This window comes from Balaenoptera musculus, chromosome 14 (assembly GCF_009873245.2).
Source record: "Balaenoptera musculus isolate JJ_BM4_2016_0621 chromosome 14, mBalMus1.pri.v3, whole genome shotgun sequence".
NCBI classification, from domain to species: Eukaryota; Metazoa; Chordata; class Mammalia; order Artiodactyla; family Balaenopteridae; genus Balaenoptera; species Balaenoptera musculus.
The window spans coordinates 10,162,452-10,178,613 of record NC_045798.1 but is presented as its reverse complement, the minus strand read 5'-3'; the positions used below and the strand labels follow the sequence as shown (position 1 = coordinate 10,178,613).

Below are 16,162 nucleotides of genomic sequence, written 5' to 3'. Positions count from 1 at the left end.
AAAAATTACTGATGTCAGCCAGTGAAAACACTCGTGTGACACTATAATGGTGGATACACATTATCATACCATTGTCCTAACTCACAGAATGTACACCACCAAGAGTGAACCCTAAATAGGGAGGAGGTTCAGTGATCATAACAAAGGCACCCCTCTGGGGGGGCTGTTGATAACGCGGGAGGCTGTGCATGAATGGGGAGCAGGGGGCATGCGGGAAATCTCTGTACCTCTCGCTAGTATTGCTGTGAGCCTAAAACTGTTCTAAAAAAACTAAAGTTAAAAAAAAAAAAACTGATATCCAGGGCCCAACCAGACCAATTAAATCAGAGACAGAAAGGCTGGGAGTGGGGCCTGGGTAACACCATTTTTATTAAGCTCCCAGGTGATTCTAATGTACAAACAGGCTTGAGAACCATGGTGCTAATTAGAACAAAGTACATGTGATTTAAGGTCCAGGCATTTAAAACTCACAGTATGACCGCCCCCAGCATTTGGTTCCAGGTGGCACTTTGGTCAGGCCATTTAACTGGTGCCTTTTGGTCACTCTTTCAGTGGAAACACAATTTTGAAGTTAATCATGGTGAGCTATGAATTTCAAGAAAATGTACAAATTTCAGACACTGATTAAAGACTATTCCTACCCCCTCAATTTTAATAAGTCAACTAAAATATACCATTTCCATGAATTTCTATAAAAGAAATATACTAGAGACAGGTATGGCTCAACTTGACGTATTTGTATTCTATTTATTTTTCATGTAGACACTTAGGCCAATTCAATCACGAGTGTCAATGATAAGTAAGCTCTCAATATGTACTTCTTGAATGAACAGATTCCCCCCCAGTAGATATTATGAAATATTATCACAACTTACTTATTTTTTATAGGATTTGCATTATCCGTCCTTCTGACTTTGAAAGCAAGAGCAAATTATTGCTGACATCTGTACTATTCTAGAATTGACTGCGATGTAAATCATAGCTTGAGAGGTTTGATCCAAATCTGGCCTCAGAGCCACCGGACTATTACCAAATACAGCCCTGTCCTCTTCAAGTAGCAACTCTGCTGGTCTAAAATCATCCTGAAAAGTACCATTTCATCAAGGGTGGTAATATTTAAAGAGCTGATGCTATTGTTTCTTTAAGAGAAGGAAAGTACAAAAAATCCTGTAACTGGTTGTAACTCTAAAGCTACTGGTGATGGGCACGGAATTGCTGCAAAAAAACTATTTCTGTTGACCCTGAAATGGGACAGAGTCTACCTGCTAACTTAAGAAAGAGTTGCCAGGGCTTCCCTGGTGGCACAGTGGTTGAGAATCCGTCTGCCAACGCAGGGGACACAAGTTCGAGCCCTGATCTGGGAAGATCCTACATGCCGTGGAGCAACTAAACCCGTGCACCACAACTACTGAGCCTGCGCTCTAGAGCCTGTGAGCCGCAACTACTGAGCCCACATGCCACAACTACTGAAGCCCGCGCACCTAGAGCCCGTGCTCTGCAACAAGAGAAGCCACCGCAATGAGAAGCCTTGCACCACAACGAAGAGTAGCCCCTGCTTGCTACAACTAGAGAAAGCCCATGCACAGCAACAAAGACCTGACACAGCCAAAAATAAATAAATAAAATAAATTTAAAAAGAAAAAAAGAGTTGCCAGAATTCTCCTTTGTTCTCAAAATTCTCAAACTTCAACAGATACGGGCATACCTTGTTTTACTATGTTTTGCTTTATTAAACTTAACAGATATTGGGATTTTTACAAATGGAAGTTTGTGCAACTCTATGTCAAGCAAGTCTATTGGCGCCATTTTTCCAACAGCATTTGCTCACTTCCTGTCTCTGTGTCACATTTTGGTAACTCTCACAATACTTCAAACTTTTTCATTATTATTATACAGTAAGTCCTCTACATACGAACAAGTTCTGTTCCGAGAGCACGTTCATAAGTCCAATTTGTTCGTAAGTCCAGCGAAGTTAGCCTAGCTACCCAACTAATACAATCGGCTGTATAGTACTGTACTGTAACAGGTTTATACTTTTCACACAAATAATACATAAAAAACAAACACAAAAAATAAAGAAAACATTTTTAATCTTGCAGCACAGTGTCTTGAAAAGTACAGTAGTACCAGCTACATCACTGCTGCTTTTACACTTGCTTCTGGACATCGTGGGCTTGAAATAAAGATACTGTACTACTGTACTCTATACAGTACTGTAAAGTACACAAAAGCACAACCACTAGTAGAGGATGCATGTATGTGACAACGTACACCAGACAGGTGAACTAATTTATGTGACTGGACGTTCGAACACACGTTCGCATCTTTGAAAGTTCGCGACTTGAAGGTTCGTAGGTAGGGGACTTACTGCACTTGTTATGGTGATCTGTGATCTTTGATGTTAGTATTGTAATTGTTTTGAGGCACCACAAACCGCACCCACATAAGACAGTGAACTTAATAAATGTTGTGGGTGTTCTGACTGCCTCCCCTTCCAGCCATTCCCCATCTCTCTCCCTCTCCTCGGGCCTCCCTATTCCCTGAGTCACAATACTGAAATTAGGCCAATTAATAACCCTACAATAGTCTCTAAGTGGTCAAGTGAAAGGAATTGTCACAGGTCACTCACTTTAAATCAAAAGCTAGAAATGATTAAGCTCAGTGAGGAAGGAATGTCAAAAGCCGAGATAGGCTGAAAGCTAGGCTTCTTCGGCCAGTTAGCCAAGTTGTGAATGCAAAGGAAAAGTTCTTGAAGGAAATTAAAAGTGCTCCTCCAGTGAACACATGAATGATAAGAAAGCAAAACAGCCTTACTGCTGACGTGAAGGAACTTTTAATGGTCTGGATAGATGATTACACCAGTCACAGCATTCCCTTAAGCCCAAGCCTAATCCAGAGCAAGATAGTGATTCCTCTGATGGATCTGGGCAAAGTGAATTGAAAATCTTCTGGAAAGGATTCACCATTCTAGATGCCATTAAGGACATTTGTGGTTCATGGGAAGATGTCAAAATATCAACATGAACAGGAGGTTTGGAAGAAGTTGATTCCAACCCTCATGGATGACATTGAGGGTTTTAAGACTTCAGTGGAGGAAGGAACTGCAGATGTGATGGAAATAGCAAGAAAACTAGAGTTAGAAGTGGAGCCTGAAGAGGTAACTGAATTGCTGGAATCTCATGATAAAGCTTTAATAGATTAGGAGTTGATTCTTATGAATGAGCAAAGAAAGTGATTTCTTGAGGTGGAATCTACTCCTGGTGAAGGTGCTGTGAAGACTGCTGAAATGACAACACAGGATTTAGAATATTACATAAACTTAGCTGATAAAGCAGCAGCAGGGTTTCAGAAGATTAACTCCAGTTTTGCAAGATGTTCTATTATGGGTAAAATGCTATCAAATAGCATTGCACACTACAGAGAAATCGTTTGTGAAAGGAAGAGTCAATCAGTGTAGCAGACATCATTGTGGTCTTATTTTAAGAAATTGCCACAGCCATCCCAGCCCTCAGCAAACATGACCCTGATCAGGCAACAGCCATCAGCATGGAGGCAAGACCCTGCACCAGCAAGAAGATTATGACTCACTGAAGTTTCAGGCGATGGTTCGCATTTTTTAGCAATCAAGTATTTTTTAATTAAGGAATGTACATTGTTTAGACATAATGCTATTGCACACTTAATAGACTATGGTATACCATAAACATAACTTTTACATGCACTGGGAAATCAAAAACAACTGTGTGACTTGCTTTATTGCAATATTTACCCTACTGTAGTGAATACTGTGATACTCCAAGGTACACCTGTATTTTTTGACCACCTTCTACGAGTGAGTGTAAGATAGATAGATAGAAATGATGTATATATCCCTTATACATCAGGAAGAATACAAAAGCCCTGTGATCCCATGAGAGGTACGTGTGGACCAGTGGTTCTCAACTGGGGCAATTTTGCCTCCCATAGGACAGGTGGCAATGTCTGGAGACTTTTCTGATTTTCACAACTGGGGGTGGGAGTGCTATTAACATCTAGTGGGTAAAGGCTAGAGATGCGGCTCAACAATTCTACAACCCACAGGACAACCCCCCACAAAAAGAATTATCCACCCCAACACGTCAATAGCGTCAAGTTGCAAAACTCTGCTGTGGAGGCTATGAAGTTAAGGAAGCCACAATTCCTGTCCTCAAAGAAGTAGCAACGTAGGAGAGAGAATTAATGCCACCACCTTTATTATCAAGAACAGTGCCCATTTATTGAGCACAACGTCAGGCACTGTGCTTGGTACTTTAGGGGTAACCTCACTGAATCCTCCAACAATCCTCTAAGGAGGGTATTATTATCCTGTGGCACTGAGGCTAAGGAGCAGCTTACCCTATGGCCTCTACATTCTCCTATCAACCACATTAGGACGACTGGGGTACAGGTGATGGGCAGGAGAGCTGGGTTTTGGTTCAAAGTTGGGCTCTGCAACCCATCAAGTCATGGGAATCCCAACTCTGCTACTTTTTGGCTGGACGGCCTCGGACAAACCCAAGAAAAGAAACCCAAGAAAACTGCCCCAGAGACTCGGAGGAGCGAAGTCAAAGAGGATGGGGAAATGGATCATGCAAGGGAAGGTAACTTCTACCCATGACTAGCTGCGTGCAATGCTGGGAGGGCGATTCCAAGGCCGGGACAGCCTGGGTACCCAAGAACATCCATACGCCAGGTCAGTCCACAGCCACCCCCCAGAAGCAGCTCAACTCATGCACGAGAGCAACTCTTCCTCCATCACTTGGTGGCTCAGGGGGGTAGTTAAATAGGACAGTACAGATTTTACAGGTCCAGGCTGGTTCATGCTCTGGGCTCGATGAGACGCAGTACAATGAGGATGCTAATAAAAGAATATGCAGCCTGCCCACACACTGCTTGCCTACTCCTCCTGGCTGCATCTCTGATACACAGCCCGTCGTCCCCATGGAGAGAAAAGGCACTTCGGAGCAGCGGGTGCATGCAGCCACCCACCCACACACAGCAGCGCTGTCTCTTCAAGCACAAAGCCAAGTTTGGGTTTTCCTTTTTTTTCCAGCTTCTTTTTTCTAGAAAAATTTACTCTGAAATCAACATCTCTTCCTGATATACACATGTGCTTTATAATTATAGAGGTCCAAAGAGTATTAATAAAGGTAATGGTATATGACACAGAGGGAATGTGGGGCTTGGTCGTTACTGCTGCAGCAGAAAGAACGTTTTCTTAAAATGTGTTCGATGTGACCTAAAAATTGCTTTTACATGTAACCTCAACGTTTAAGGAAAAATGACAAAATGCAGTTTTTTCGATGTCTATAAATAACTCCCATAACTCAAAAAAAATTTTCCTTAATAAAGCTATCAATAGAATACGTCATATCAAAAGAGAATACAATCTGTATTTCCAATCTAAAAGAAGGTATATGTGCTCAGTTCTATCACTACGGTAATAACTAAGATCATGCTTAAGCATCAAGCCATCCATTTATTTCCTTAGGAAGAGGACCCCAAGCCTGCAAGACATGCCTCCACATCACAGATCACATCGATCACAAATCACAGATATTCTTGAGATAACCAAGAATGGATACTGGAGGCTAAAATGAGGGAATCGAAATTAGCTCAGCTGAGAGCTCTACCTTAATTGTGGCCAACGGCACTAAAAATACATGCAAGCGCAAGATGTAATATGGTGCAAAAAATAAAACACTCATCAGCATTCTGTTCCAAAAATATATTGGCTTTTAAGATTGAGCATTCTGAAATTTATGAACTAACTTTATAAGCCTGTTTAAAAATACACACTGGTGTCCATCATGAACACTTGGAAATACAGTAGTCCCCCTCGATTCACAGTTTCACTTTCCATGGTTTCAGTTACCCATGGTCAACTGTGGTCCAAAAATATTACATGGAAAATTCTAGAAATAAACAATTTATAAGCTTTCAATTGAGCACCGATCTGAGCAGCATGATGAAATCTTGCGCTGCCCTGCTCTGTCCCACCTGGGACATTATTCATCCCTTTATTTAGCCTACCCATGCCGTATACGCTACCAGCTAGCCAACATAGTTAGCGGATTGACTGTCGAAACATTGCAGTGCCTGTGTTCAAGTAAACCTTATTATACTTAACAACGGCCCCAAAGCCCAAGAGTAGTGATGCGGCAATTCTGATATCCTCTTACTGTGTCTAATTTATAAATTAAACTTGGGCTTCCCTGGTGGCGCAGTGGTTGAGAATCTGCCTGCCAATGCAGGGGACACGGGTTCGAGCCCTGGTCTGGGAAGATCCCACATGCCACGGAGCAACTGGGCCCGTGAGCCACAATTACTGAGCCTGCGCGTCTGGAGCCTGTGCTCCACAACAAGAGAGGCCGCGATGGTGAGAGGCCCGTGCACCGCGATGAAGAGTGGTCCCCACTTGCCGCAACTAGAGAAAGCCCTCGCACAGAAACGAAGACTCAACACAGTCATAAATAAATAAATAAATAAATAAATAAATAAATAAAAAAAAGACCGTGAATTTCTAAAAAAAAAAAAAATTAAACTTTATCATAGGTATGTATGTATGTATAGGGAAAAAAGTATATAGAGAGGGTTCGGCACTACACGCTGTTTCAAGCATCCATTGGGGGTCTTGGGACGTGTTCCCAGAAGGTAAGGGGGGACAACTACCCCAAAATTACCGCTCTTCTAAAAAGCTTCTGAATCTAGCTAGCTTTGGGGCACCTCCTTGCCAACCCACACACACACGACATACACACACACACAGAGCAGTGGTCTCCAGCTGAATTAGAACATATGCTTTGGAATGACTCAAGAATCATTTATTAAAACTCACTCTATTAATAAAAGTATAGTTACATGATTTCTAATACAGTCCCCACCTCTAAGCCAGTGCCTAGCTTCGCAGGTTAATTTCACCGGTATACCACCACCTCTTGCCTGGATGGCTGCAGTAACTTAACCTGTCTCCCTGAAGCCAACTCTTGTCATCCTGCTGTCCACCACACCGTGATCAGAGGGCCCCTCTGTACCATGAGAACCAGACCCTCCACATCCCTACTCAAAATCCTGCAAAGGCTTCCTGCTCATTGCAAATAGAGCAAAATCCAAAACCAAAGGCCCTGCCTTCCTCTTCTCGGACCACTTCCCCTGTGCATCCGGAAGCTCTGGCTACTCCAATGTGCTTTCTGGACACCCACTGGATACCCATGGGCTAGTGCTGGCCTCAGGGACTAAAGTGCTGGTTCCCAGCCATTGCCCACCCAGGTTCAGATTTCTTCAGAGCACTTCCCACCATCTGAAAAATGTCTTACCCATGAACTTACTTATCCTCTGTCTCCCTGCACAGAATGTTAGCTTCCCGAAGGCAGGGACCTTATCTATCTTGCTCAGTCATGCCACAAGGCTTACAACTACATGTTTGTTCAATGAACGAATGAATGAATGTGCCAAGCACTTCTGTGCCCCAGGCAGTCTCAGTTTAAAGGTCACAGTGGGACAAAGAGACCCAAAATAAGAAGTGAGTTGAATCAATGCTGACTTGAGAAAGCGCTCTGGCCCTCACACAGGAAATGCTCAGTATTGGTTCTGGATGGCACTGTCACAATGACACACGCTGTCCCATCCAGGGGACGCTCAAGCACTGGAGGGTGGGTGGGAGTGCGTGACCTCCAGGCTGGCCACAGCGCACGTCCACCTCCCCCAGCACCGAGTTCCAGACCCTGCTGGAACTAGGTCCTACCAGGAGCCTGCAGTGTGTTTTACAGAAGGTATAGCCAACCAACATATCACAGACTCCATTCTGAGTAAAAAACTGGATAGAGACATTAGGAAATCTGTCAGGCACCCCCATGGAGCCTGATTCTCTCAATGGGCAGAAACCAGCAAGATGTCTTTATAAAGAGGAGCGGGGAAGAAAAGAGACTCAAAAGCACCCCTGGGCCCATCTTCACCCCTAAGTAACAACAAATATGAAATGAACACTCACTCTGCTCCCGGCACTAACACTACATGCTCTGCGTGACCCCACAATAAACCCAGCGATTGGCACGAATAACCTCCACTTTATACGTAAGGGAAGTGATGCTGAGAGGTCAAATGCCTTGTTCGCACAGCTAGTGAGGCAGGGAGCCTTGACTTGAACCTACATCTACCTGGTCCCAAAGCCTAGACTTGCAACGAGTGTGCAGCATTCCGTCCCCCAAAACAAAGAATGCTTGTATCAGCTCTAAAGTTAAAAGCTGGAAAAGTTGGCCATCCTCTGCCACACGCATGGTGAGTGAACTTAAGAAGTAACCCAAGCGTGCTTCCCTGGTGGCGCAGTGGTTAAGAATCCTCCTGCCAATGCAGGGGACACGGGTTCGATCCCTGGTCCGGGAAGATCCCACATGCCACGGAGCAGCTAAGCCCGTGTGCCACAACTACTGAGCCTGCACTCTAGAGCCCGCAAGCCACAACTACTGAGCCCACGTGCCACAACTACTGAACCCTGCACTCCTAGAGCCCGTGCTCCACAACAAGAGAAGCCACCGCCTGCGCACTGCAACGAAGAGTAACCCCCGCTAGCCGCAACTAGAGAAAGCCCGCGTGCAGCAAAGAAGACCCAACGCAGCCAATAAATAAATAAATGTTCCTTAAAAAAAAAAAAAAGAAGTAACCCAAGCTTCTTGATCAATTTCCTTATCTGTAAAACAACAGGTTACCGCTGGGATTAAATGAGAATGTTCATCAAGCCCTTAGAATAGTGTCTGGTACAGTGAGTTCTCAGTAAAGTCATCTCTTTTCGCCTTTATTATTAGGCTAGTCCGTCGATCCTGCACAGTCTAGCAGAGTCAGGATTGTTAGAGGCAGGGCAGTGTAGTGGTCCAGGCTATGGGTCTAAGTCTCAGATCTGTTACTACCTGCAAAACCTCAGGAAAGTAACCTAACCTTGCTGAGCCTCGGTGTCCTCCTCTGTAAAATGAGGATAATACCAGCTACCTCATACAGTTACAGTGAGATTGTGACGACTTAATGAGACAACGCATGTGAAGGGGCATTCGGCACAGTTCTGGGCGCACAGCAAGTACTCAATAGACGACAGCGTCCATGAGCAGCTGTATAAACTGTGCAGAAGAACTGGAATAATCCCTGGCTACTTCTAATTCAATTTGACAAATGTTCATTGAAGGCCTGCCAGAGGCAAGGCCCCGCTGCATGCAAAGGGTGGAAGACACCATCCCCAACACCGATGAGCGTTGAGCAGCTGGGCCAGACATAGGGTACAAGGAGGAGGGGTGAGTGAGAAAGCAGGCTGGGGTCTTGGCACACCAGGCTTGAACACCAAGCTCAGGAGTGGTCATTAATTCTGTGCACATCGTGATGCTACTGAAGGGCTGAGCAGGAAAATGACATCATCCAACATGTGCTTTGGGAGAATTCCACCCTCTGTAGAGAATGGATTAGACCGGGGAAAACCGGAGGCAGATGAATCAGTCAGGAGGCTACTGCAGTAGTCCAAAACTCAATGAGGGGTGGTGGTGAGGACAGAAAACCGGGCATAGACACAAGAGGCACAACTTTGAAAACTCGGCAACTGATGAGATGGTGGGGGAGATGAAAAATAGTTTAAGATGACTCCGTTTTCTTGCCTAGAAAGGTAGAGAAAGTGGTGGTTTCTTAAATGAAATGAGGAAAACTAAACTGGCACCGAGTGGCTTACTGAGTGAGCAAGTGAGTCTGTGTTGGGAACAGGGATGGAGAGACGCTGGTAGGACATTCTGGTGATGATGAACAGGGCACAATGGAAGGAAGGCCATGGGGAAGTGAGAGTTACAGTCAACGGAATGAGGTCACCCAGAACAGGCTTAAAAAACAACTAAGGTGGAGCTTTAGGGGATGGTGCAACATCTCAAGGGCGGCCTGAAACAGACAGGGAAGAGGGAGAACGGCAGTCAGAGAGGAAGGAGGGAAAACCAAGTTTCCATAACGTGGAAGAGAAGAAAGGAGAAAGTTTCAAGACACACGTGGCAACTAATGGTATCATGTGGTGGGGTGGCAACCACTAAACACAGTGGTTGGGTGGAATCCGTGGCTTCTGAGACAGTGGTTTCCATAGAGTTGGAGAGGTTGGAAAAGAGGCATTGAGGGTAGGCTATTCTTTCAGGAAGTTCGTCAGAGAAAGGAAGGTGAGAGAGGTCAGGAGACTCAAGACAAGTAAAACAGAGAGAACCGAGAGAAATTCACTTAGGGGAAGGGACACTTGCCAAACTGGCACCAAGATTGGGAATATCCAGCACCATTTAGTCAATTACTGTCTTCTTAAGGGATCCGAGGCAACCATGCAAATCAGCGTGTGTAGACCAGCAAAAAAATGCACTCGACAGATCTTCTGGAGCGTAATCTTCAGGACTGGACTGGTATCGTTTGGATTAGATTTCCTAAAGGTATCTTTAAGACAAATGAAGGCGGCAGAATGGTCCTGCCAGGCCTGCGAGGCAAGCACACACAGTCTAAATAGAGAACAGAATAAGGCAAGAAGAACAAGATGTGCTTGACTTAGACAGAGAAGAAATTGAGCAAGAGGAGAAAACCCCACAAAATACACGTAGGCGAGTCTTAGGCACCTGGTCGGGATGACCGTGGAGTGGAAACAGCACGGGGCACTTTAGGGCAGTGTCCACGGGCAGGAGCTGGGGAAGGTTTTGTAACTGATTTGGGAGGTACAGACGATGCATACCTTTGTGAACCGGAGCAGATTCTGCTACTGTTCAAACAATCAAAACACAGGTGAGGCTGTTTGCCATCGGGATCTGTAGGCAGTGTGCACAATGACAGACAGCCTTGGGCTGGAGGTGGAAAGGAACAGAGTTTTTAAGGGAAGATCACCCCCCCACCTCCAAGTATTTCAGTGAAAAGTAAGAAGGACTGATGGGAGAGTTCAGGCCATCTTCTGCTGGAATAAGTCCTCCCGGCATGGATGGCGGGAAGCAGCGAAGTACAAAACGTAGATGTGAACAGACACGGGTCTCAGAATCGTCAACAAATTGAGAGCTGTGGCCATAAAAATGATTTGAATCGATTCACCCAGTGCTTACTGAGTGGCTTGTCTATGATAAGCCTGAAGGGAGAGTGGAGGGCAAGGTCAATGCAGTCCCCTGTCCTCGCCAAGATTACACTCAAGCAAATGAAAACTCTCGGGGAGAGAGTGTGTATGCATGTGTTCATGTACACACACACACACACAAAGCGAGAGCCTCTAAATGAAAAGAGGAAGAAGTCAGAAACATCCAAGAGCTACACAGTCTACCTACTCAATAAACTCGCAGAGGTTGAAAACAAAGCCCAGCCTTTCCACCGCCCGTCAGCTCTCATCCCACCCTGCCCCACCCCACTGCTCAGTCACTGCCCATGATGGGCCTCTGCTTCTGAAAAGCACGTGAACCTGGGGACCCCACATAAATGTCCCCATTTCTCTTGCCTGTGGCATTTATTTGGCAGCCTAGCACAGTGGCTAAGAGACCCTGGAGCCAACTTGCCTGGGTTCAAGTCCTGGCTGAGCCGCCGGGAGCCGTGTGACCTTGGGCAAGTTGCTTAGTCTCTCTCTGCACCTCCGTTTCCTCACTTGTAAAATGGGAATGACGACGGTACCTTCCTTGGGGGCTGTTGTGCAGTTTAAGTGAGTTAACCTGTGTAAAGTGATTGGACCAGAGCCTGGTACAGAGTCGGTACCCTGCAAGGATAAGCTGCTCTTATCTCCCTGCCCACCTGAAATTCTATGTGCCTCTCCACTCATCCAAATCCACTGTCTTCTAAGAAGCTGAGGCAAATATTCTACCTTCCATTAGTCCACTTATAAACTCAGTTCCAACACATGTATTTTCTGAGGGTCGATAATGTCCTGTGCTCCAGGAAAACCAGGATGAATAAGACCCAGCCCTGCCTTTGAGATCACAGCCGACGTGGGGAAACAGACAGATATTCCAACAAAGATGATCACTGTACTTTGGCAAGAACTGGGAATTGGCATTACCCATTAAGTGCCCCCATGTCAGATTTTTTGCCTTCCTCTCCCAACTCTCCTAAGGCACTTAGAAATCCAATGTTTACATGATATTCTGCAGTCAGGGTGTTTGCTTTGTGTCCCATGAAGTATTTCACACGTATACTTGTTTAACTGGATGGGAAGGAACCCATTCTGGGACTGGGCCTTCAAATTCTGGCCCCCAGTCCACTCCACCCAACAACCACCTTTAACCTGCAGGGATCTGGAGGTTGCATATTAACTTGTGGTGGGTCAGGATGTTCAAGCATCACTAGCAGAGAGTTCTCAGGGCCTGGGAAGCTGGGTTTCTGGTCTGGCATGACTTTGGACCATTTAATTATTGCTGAGTTCTTTCCATATCTTCTTCAAATATATAGAAGGACACCATGCATATAGAGACTAGTGTAGTGGTAATAACAAAAATAATAACAGTGGACATTCCGTGTGACTTTTCCACGTGCCAGGGACTAGACCAAGTGCTTTACATATTTCATATAATCCTCAAAACAGCCCTAAGAGGCAAGTATCATTATTACCTCACCTTGCAGTTGAGGAAACTGACATGCAAAGAGGCCTCAGTAGAGCAAGGAAGAGGCACCCGAAACTGGTTCTCTGAAAATCTGGAAAGGCATTGGTGGAAGCCATTTTTCACTCTTCCACAGTCACAGTGTTTGGATGGCTGGTTCCAAGAATAAATTTTCAGATCCACCCAAAAGGAAAGGAAAAAGCCCCGACTCAAAAGAGAAAGCCCCCAACAGGGGGGCTAAATATAGCCTGTTCAGACACTGTCATCCCACAGATTCCAGTCTCATCGAAATCCCATTGGTCCTCTAAGATTTCCAGCGTCTCCAGAAGCATAAAACCAGCATGCGTAAAAACTAACACAAAATACAAAACCAAATGGCTTTTTCCTTCTAGAGTTTATACTGAAGGTTTGCAGAGATGCACTGCTTCTAGGAAGAAGGAGAGGGACCTAAAAAAAAATGTACCCCACGCTGAGAGAGGACGGAGGAGAGCTGGGATCCATTATATTTTTAAACTTTTAACACACTGATTTCTGTTACTCTCCCACCAGTGTGAAATTTCAGCCAGCAGAGGCCCAGAGCAACACCCAGGCATTCAGAGCTTAGGGATTTAGTTTGGGTTATTGTTGGTTAAAAAGAAAGAGGCACCAGATTTGCACTAACTTTGCCATCATCCCACCCCAAAGACGACCAAAACTAGTTCTGTAGGATCTCTCCCGTGCCCTCCAACTCAAGCTGCAAGGAATTCCCACTACACCTCAGACATAGAATGCTGAGATCAAGATTCTTGTGAAACCTAAAATGACGCACTCAATGGCTGGCTTAAAAATACTCTGGGGTCCCAAAAAAGAATCCTAAAAAGTGATGAGCAAATGCAACAATTAAAATCATTCTCACTGCCAGTCTCTGTGAAAATTCCTCTTTCATTCAGCTCCACCTCTGAACATTTCATTCTTTTCACTGGTAACAGATCTGGGGTCAGTTTTTCCCAACGCAGTACAGCAGCATCTGCAATCTCCTCGGTGGTGTGAAGAGTGAGTAACAGTACAGGTAATCAATGTGTGTAAATAAAAACCTGTGATGCTGAAACAGGGAGGGGAGAAGTAGAAACTCAGAAATACCAGGTCCCTGGTGGCGACGGTGGCGCCCCAGAACATTCCCCCCCAACCTCCAAATGAATTTTGTAACTATATGTTTACAAAACTGCAGGGGCTTCTAAGTGATTTCATCACTGCATCTTTTCTATTGAATTTCTAAATGATGATGATCCAATACGTCCAGGGTCACCTACATCCAACAGGTGGGGTGAATTTCCAAAATGATGTTGGAGGTTTCACCCATAGGGCTGTCCCTGGCAGAATAAACAAATCCAACAGCGAGATCACATTGTAAGATATAAGATGAAAGGAAATCGTTCTGATTCCAACCCCAAATTGTCATGGAAAGGGCAATTAAAGCTCTCCCACCCAAAAACAAGAATACTTCAATTCCATCTTCCACATAAGAAATACACAGTTTTGTTTGCATGGACTTTTTTTTCTTTTTTATGAGAATCTTAAGCATTCTGTCGGGTCATGAACAGAAGCTCATTTCATGCTCTAGAGATATATTTTGAACTACCAAAGGTAAAACAGTGTATCTTCAAATACAGTGAGCAATATAAACACAATCTAGGGGAAAAGGATCATGAGTAAATTAAAACAACAAATATTTATCGAGTGCCTGGGCCTTAATACTGAGAGGCCCCTGTCGGAGAGCTCCCTGAGCTTTCTGTGAGAAGCAGAAAGATGCAATTACAGTCTTCCTGAAAAATAAGCAATTAATCACACACTGCTTCAGATTAATTGCAATGCCTGAGAGCCCTCACATCATTCTGCCTTTGCCCCTGAAATCTTATTCCCTCACGTCCTTCCTGGTTTTTCAGATCACTGATTAGCACCCCAAGCAAGCTTTCATTCTGAGCCAGCTAGCCCACTGCTAACCAGAACTAGAACTCTCCACGCACCGCCGTCCAGTCCGACAGGTGACCTTCACTGTGCTGTGTGTGTCAAGGTTAAGCTGCCCACTAACCATGCATCCTTTAACGTTGGGCCTCCAATTCTGCCCTGCTCTTCGATGCTGGTACAAAACCTCCCAGCCCTGCTGGGCCATTTCAAATCCATCTGATGGCACATTCAACAGCTAGTGAGCTTTCTGCCTCTCCTCCCATTATCCAGATTGCTTTGGGGATGCAGAGCAAATTAGCCCGAAAGGTACAGCCAACACCACCAAAATCCAACCCCCAATTTTAATCCCAGCCTCCAGGGAGAGAGGAAAGAAGGGTCCCCTCGGTCTCTTGCAACACAAGCAGCTCTCTCAAATTCTATCGCAGCCCACAGCCTTACCTCCCATCAAGTGCCCAGTTCCCCCCAGCTGTCTGAAATCTTTCCAGGAACATTACTGTCAAAATAGCACCCATGGGGAGACACTATCCAAGAACTACGTGACATTCCCTCAAATCAATATCTGAGTTACGAGCACAACAAATCAGGACTAAATGCTGCCAAGAGAAGATCAAATTCTGCTCGTTTTCTAAGTGGGCAGCGACCGATCACCCAACATTACCCCGAGAGCCTCCAAGCAAGGGAGCTGGGGCATTGGGGGAATAACACAGCCAGTCCAAGACCTTCCCAGGGAACTCGAACCTCTGAACGCAGAATGTCATCGGATCAGGAGAACGAAGCAAGACACTGAGCTCTGACATCCACAGAGGCTACTGCATTTTAGAGAAATTCCAGGAGGCTGGAAGCCAGGGACCTCCCCCCGCCCAACCCCATCCCCAAGTCCCAAGTGCCATACTAATGCGTTTTTCTTTAGCTTTTTCAAGAATGGAGAAAGACTGATCATGTCAAGAGGTTTACAGTAATATTTATACTTCCATTTTCTAGTCTCCCGGTTTGTTTTTTCCCTTGTGAAGCCCAGTTTCTGTGAATCAATGACTCGGCTACATCATACTCCCTCCTGCTGGCTCACAGTAACGGGGCTCTCTCTGGCTGCCAGTGCTTTGCCGGCTCAGAGGCTCAGCTGCCGGATTCCCCAATCTCGCAGCAGACTTTGAGCCGAGCCGAGTACCATCTCTCCGTTAGAGCTCTGGTACAGCCACTTGCAGCTCAGGTAACCCCATCGGGAAACCTTTAGCTCGTGAGAAACGGATTTTAGGATTCTTTTAATACTGCCAAGAGAGCAACCTCCACCCACCCACCTGAGAGATAGAGGGATACACAGATGGAAAAATAGATAGACAGTTCATCTTAACCCCGCACGTTCCTCCCTTCACCGAGGATCTGCACTGCTAGGTATCTCCCACTGTCTCCTCCCCCCTAAAGAAGACCAAAGACTGAAAAACTAACCCAAAGTACCCGATTGACAATTACGATGCTATGGACAGGAAGGGGTACCTTAAACACAGCAAAATGAGAATATGAACAGTCCACCCCTCCCAAAGCCCAACCAGGTCAACTGCTTTCCAAACGCAAGCTGATTAACAGCTTTCCTCCACCGCACTCCCCCCAGCCTGCCACGGCCACTGCCACCGCCGCCACCTTTGGGCTCTATG

The 16,162-nt window shown here is 45.4% G+C and overlaps 1 protein-coding gene across 13 annotated transcripts in view; it reads right to left on the bottom strand.

Annotated features, from left to right (window-relative positions):
* The window catches only part of CIT (citron rho-interacting serine/threonine kinase), a 165,300-nt gene that overhangs the window by 83,323 nt on the left and 65,815 nt on the right, over window positions 1-16,162 (bottom strand). The window lies entirely within an intron of this gene.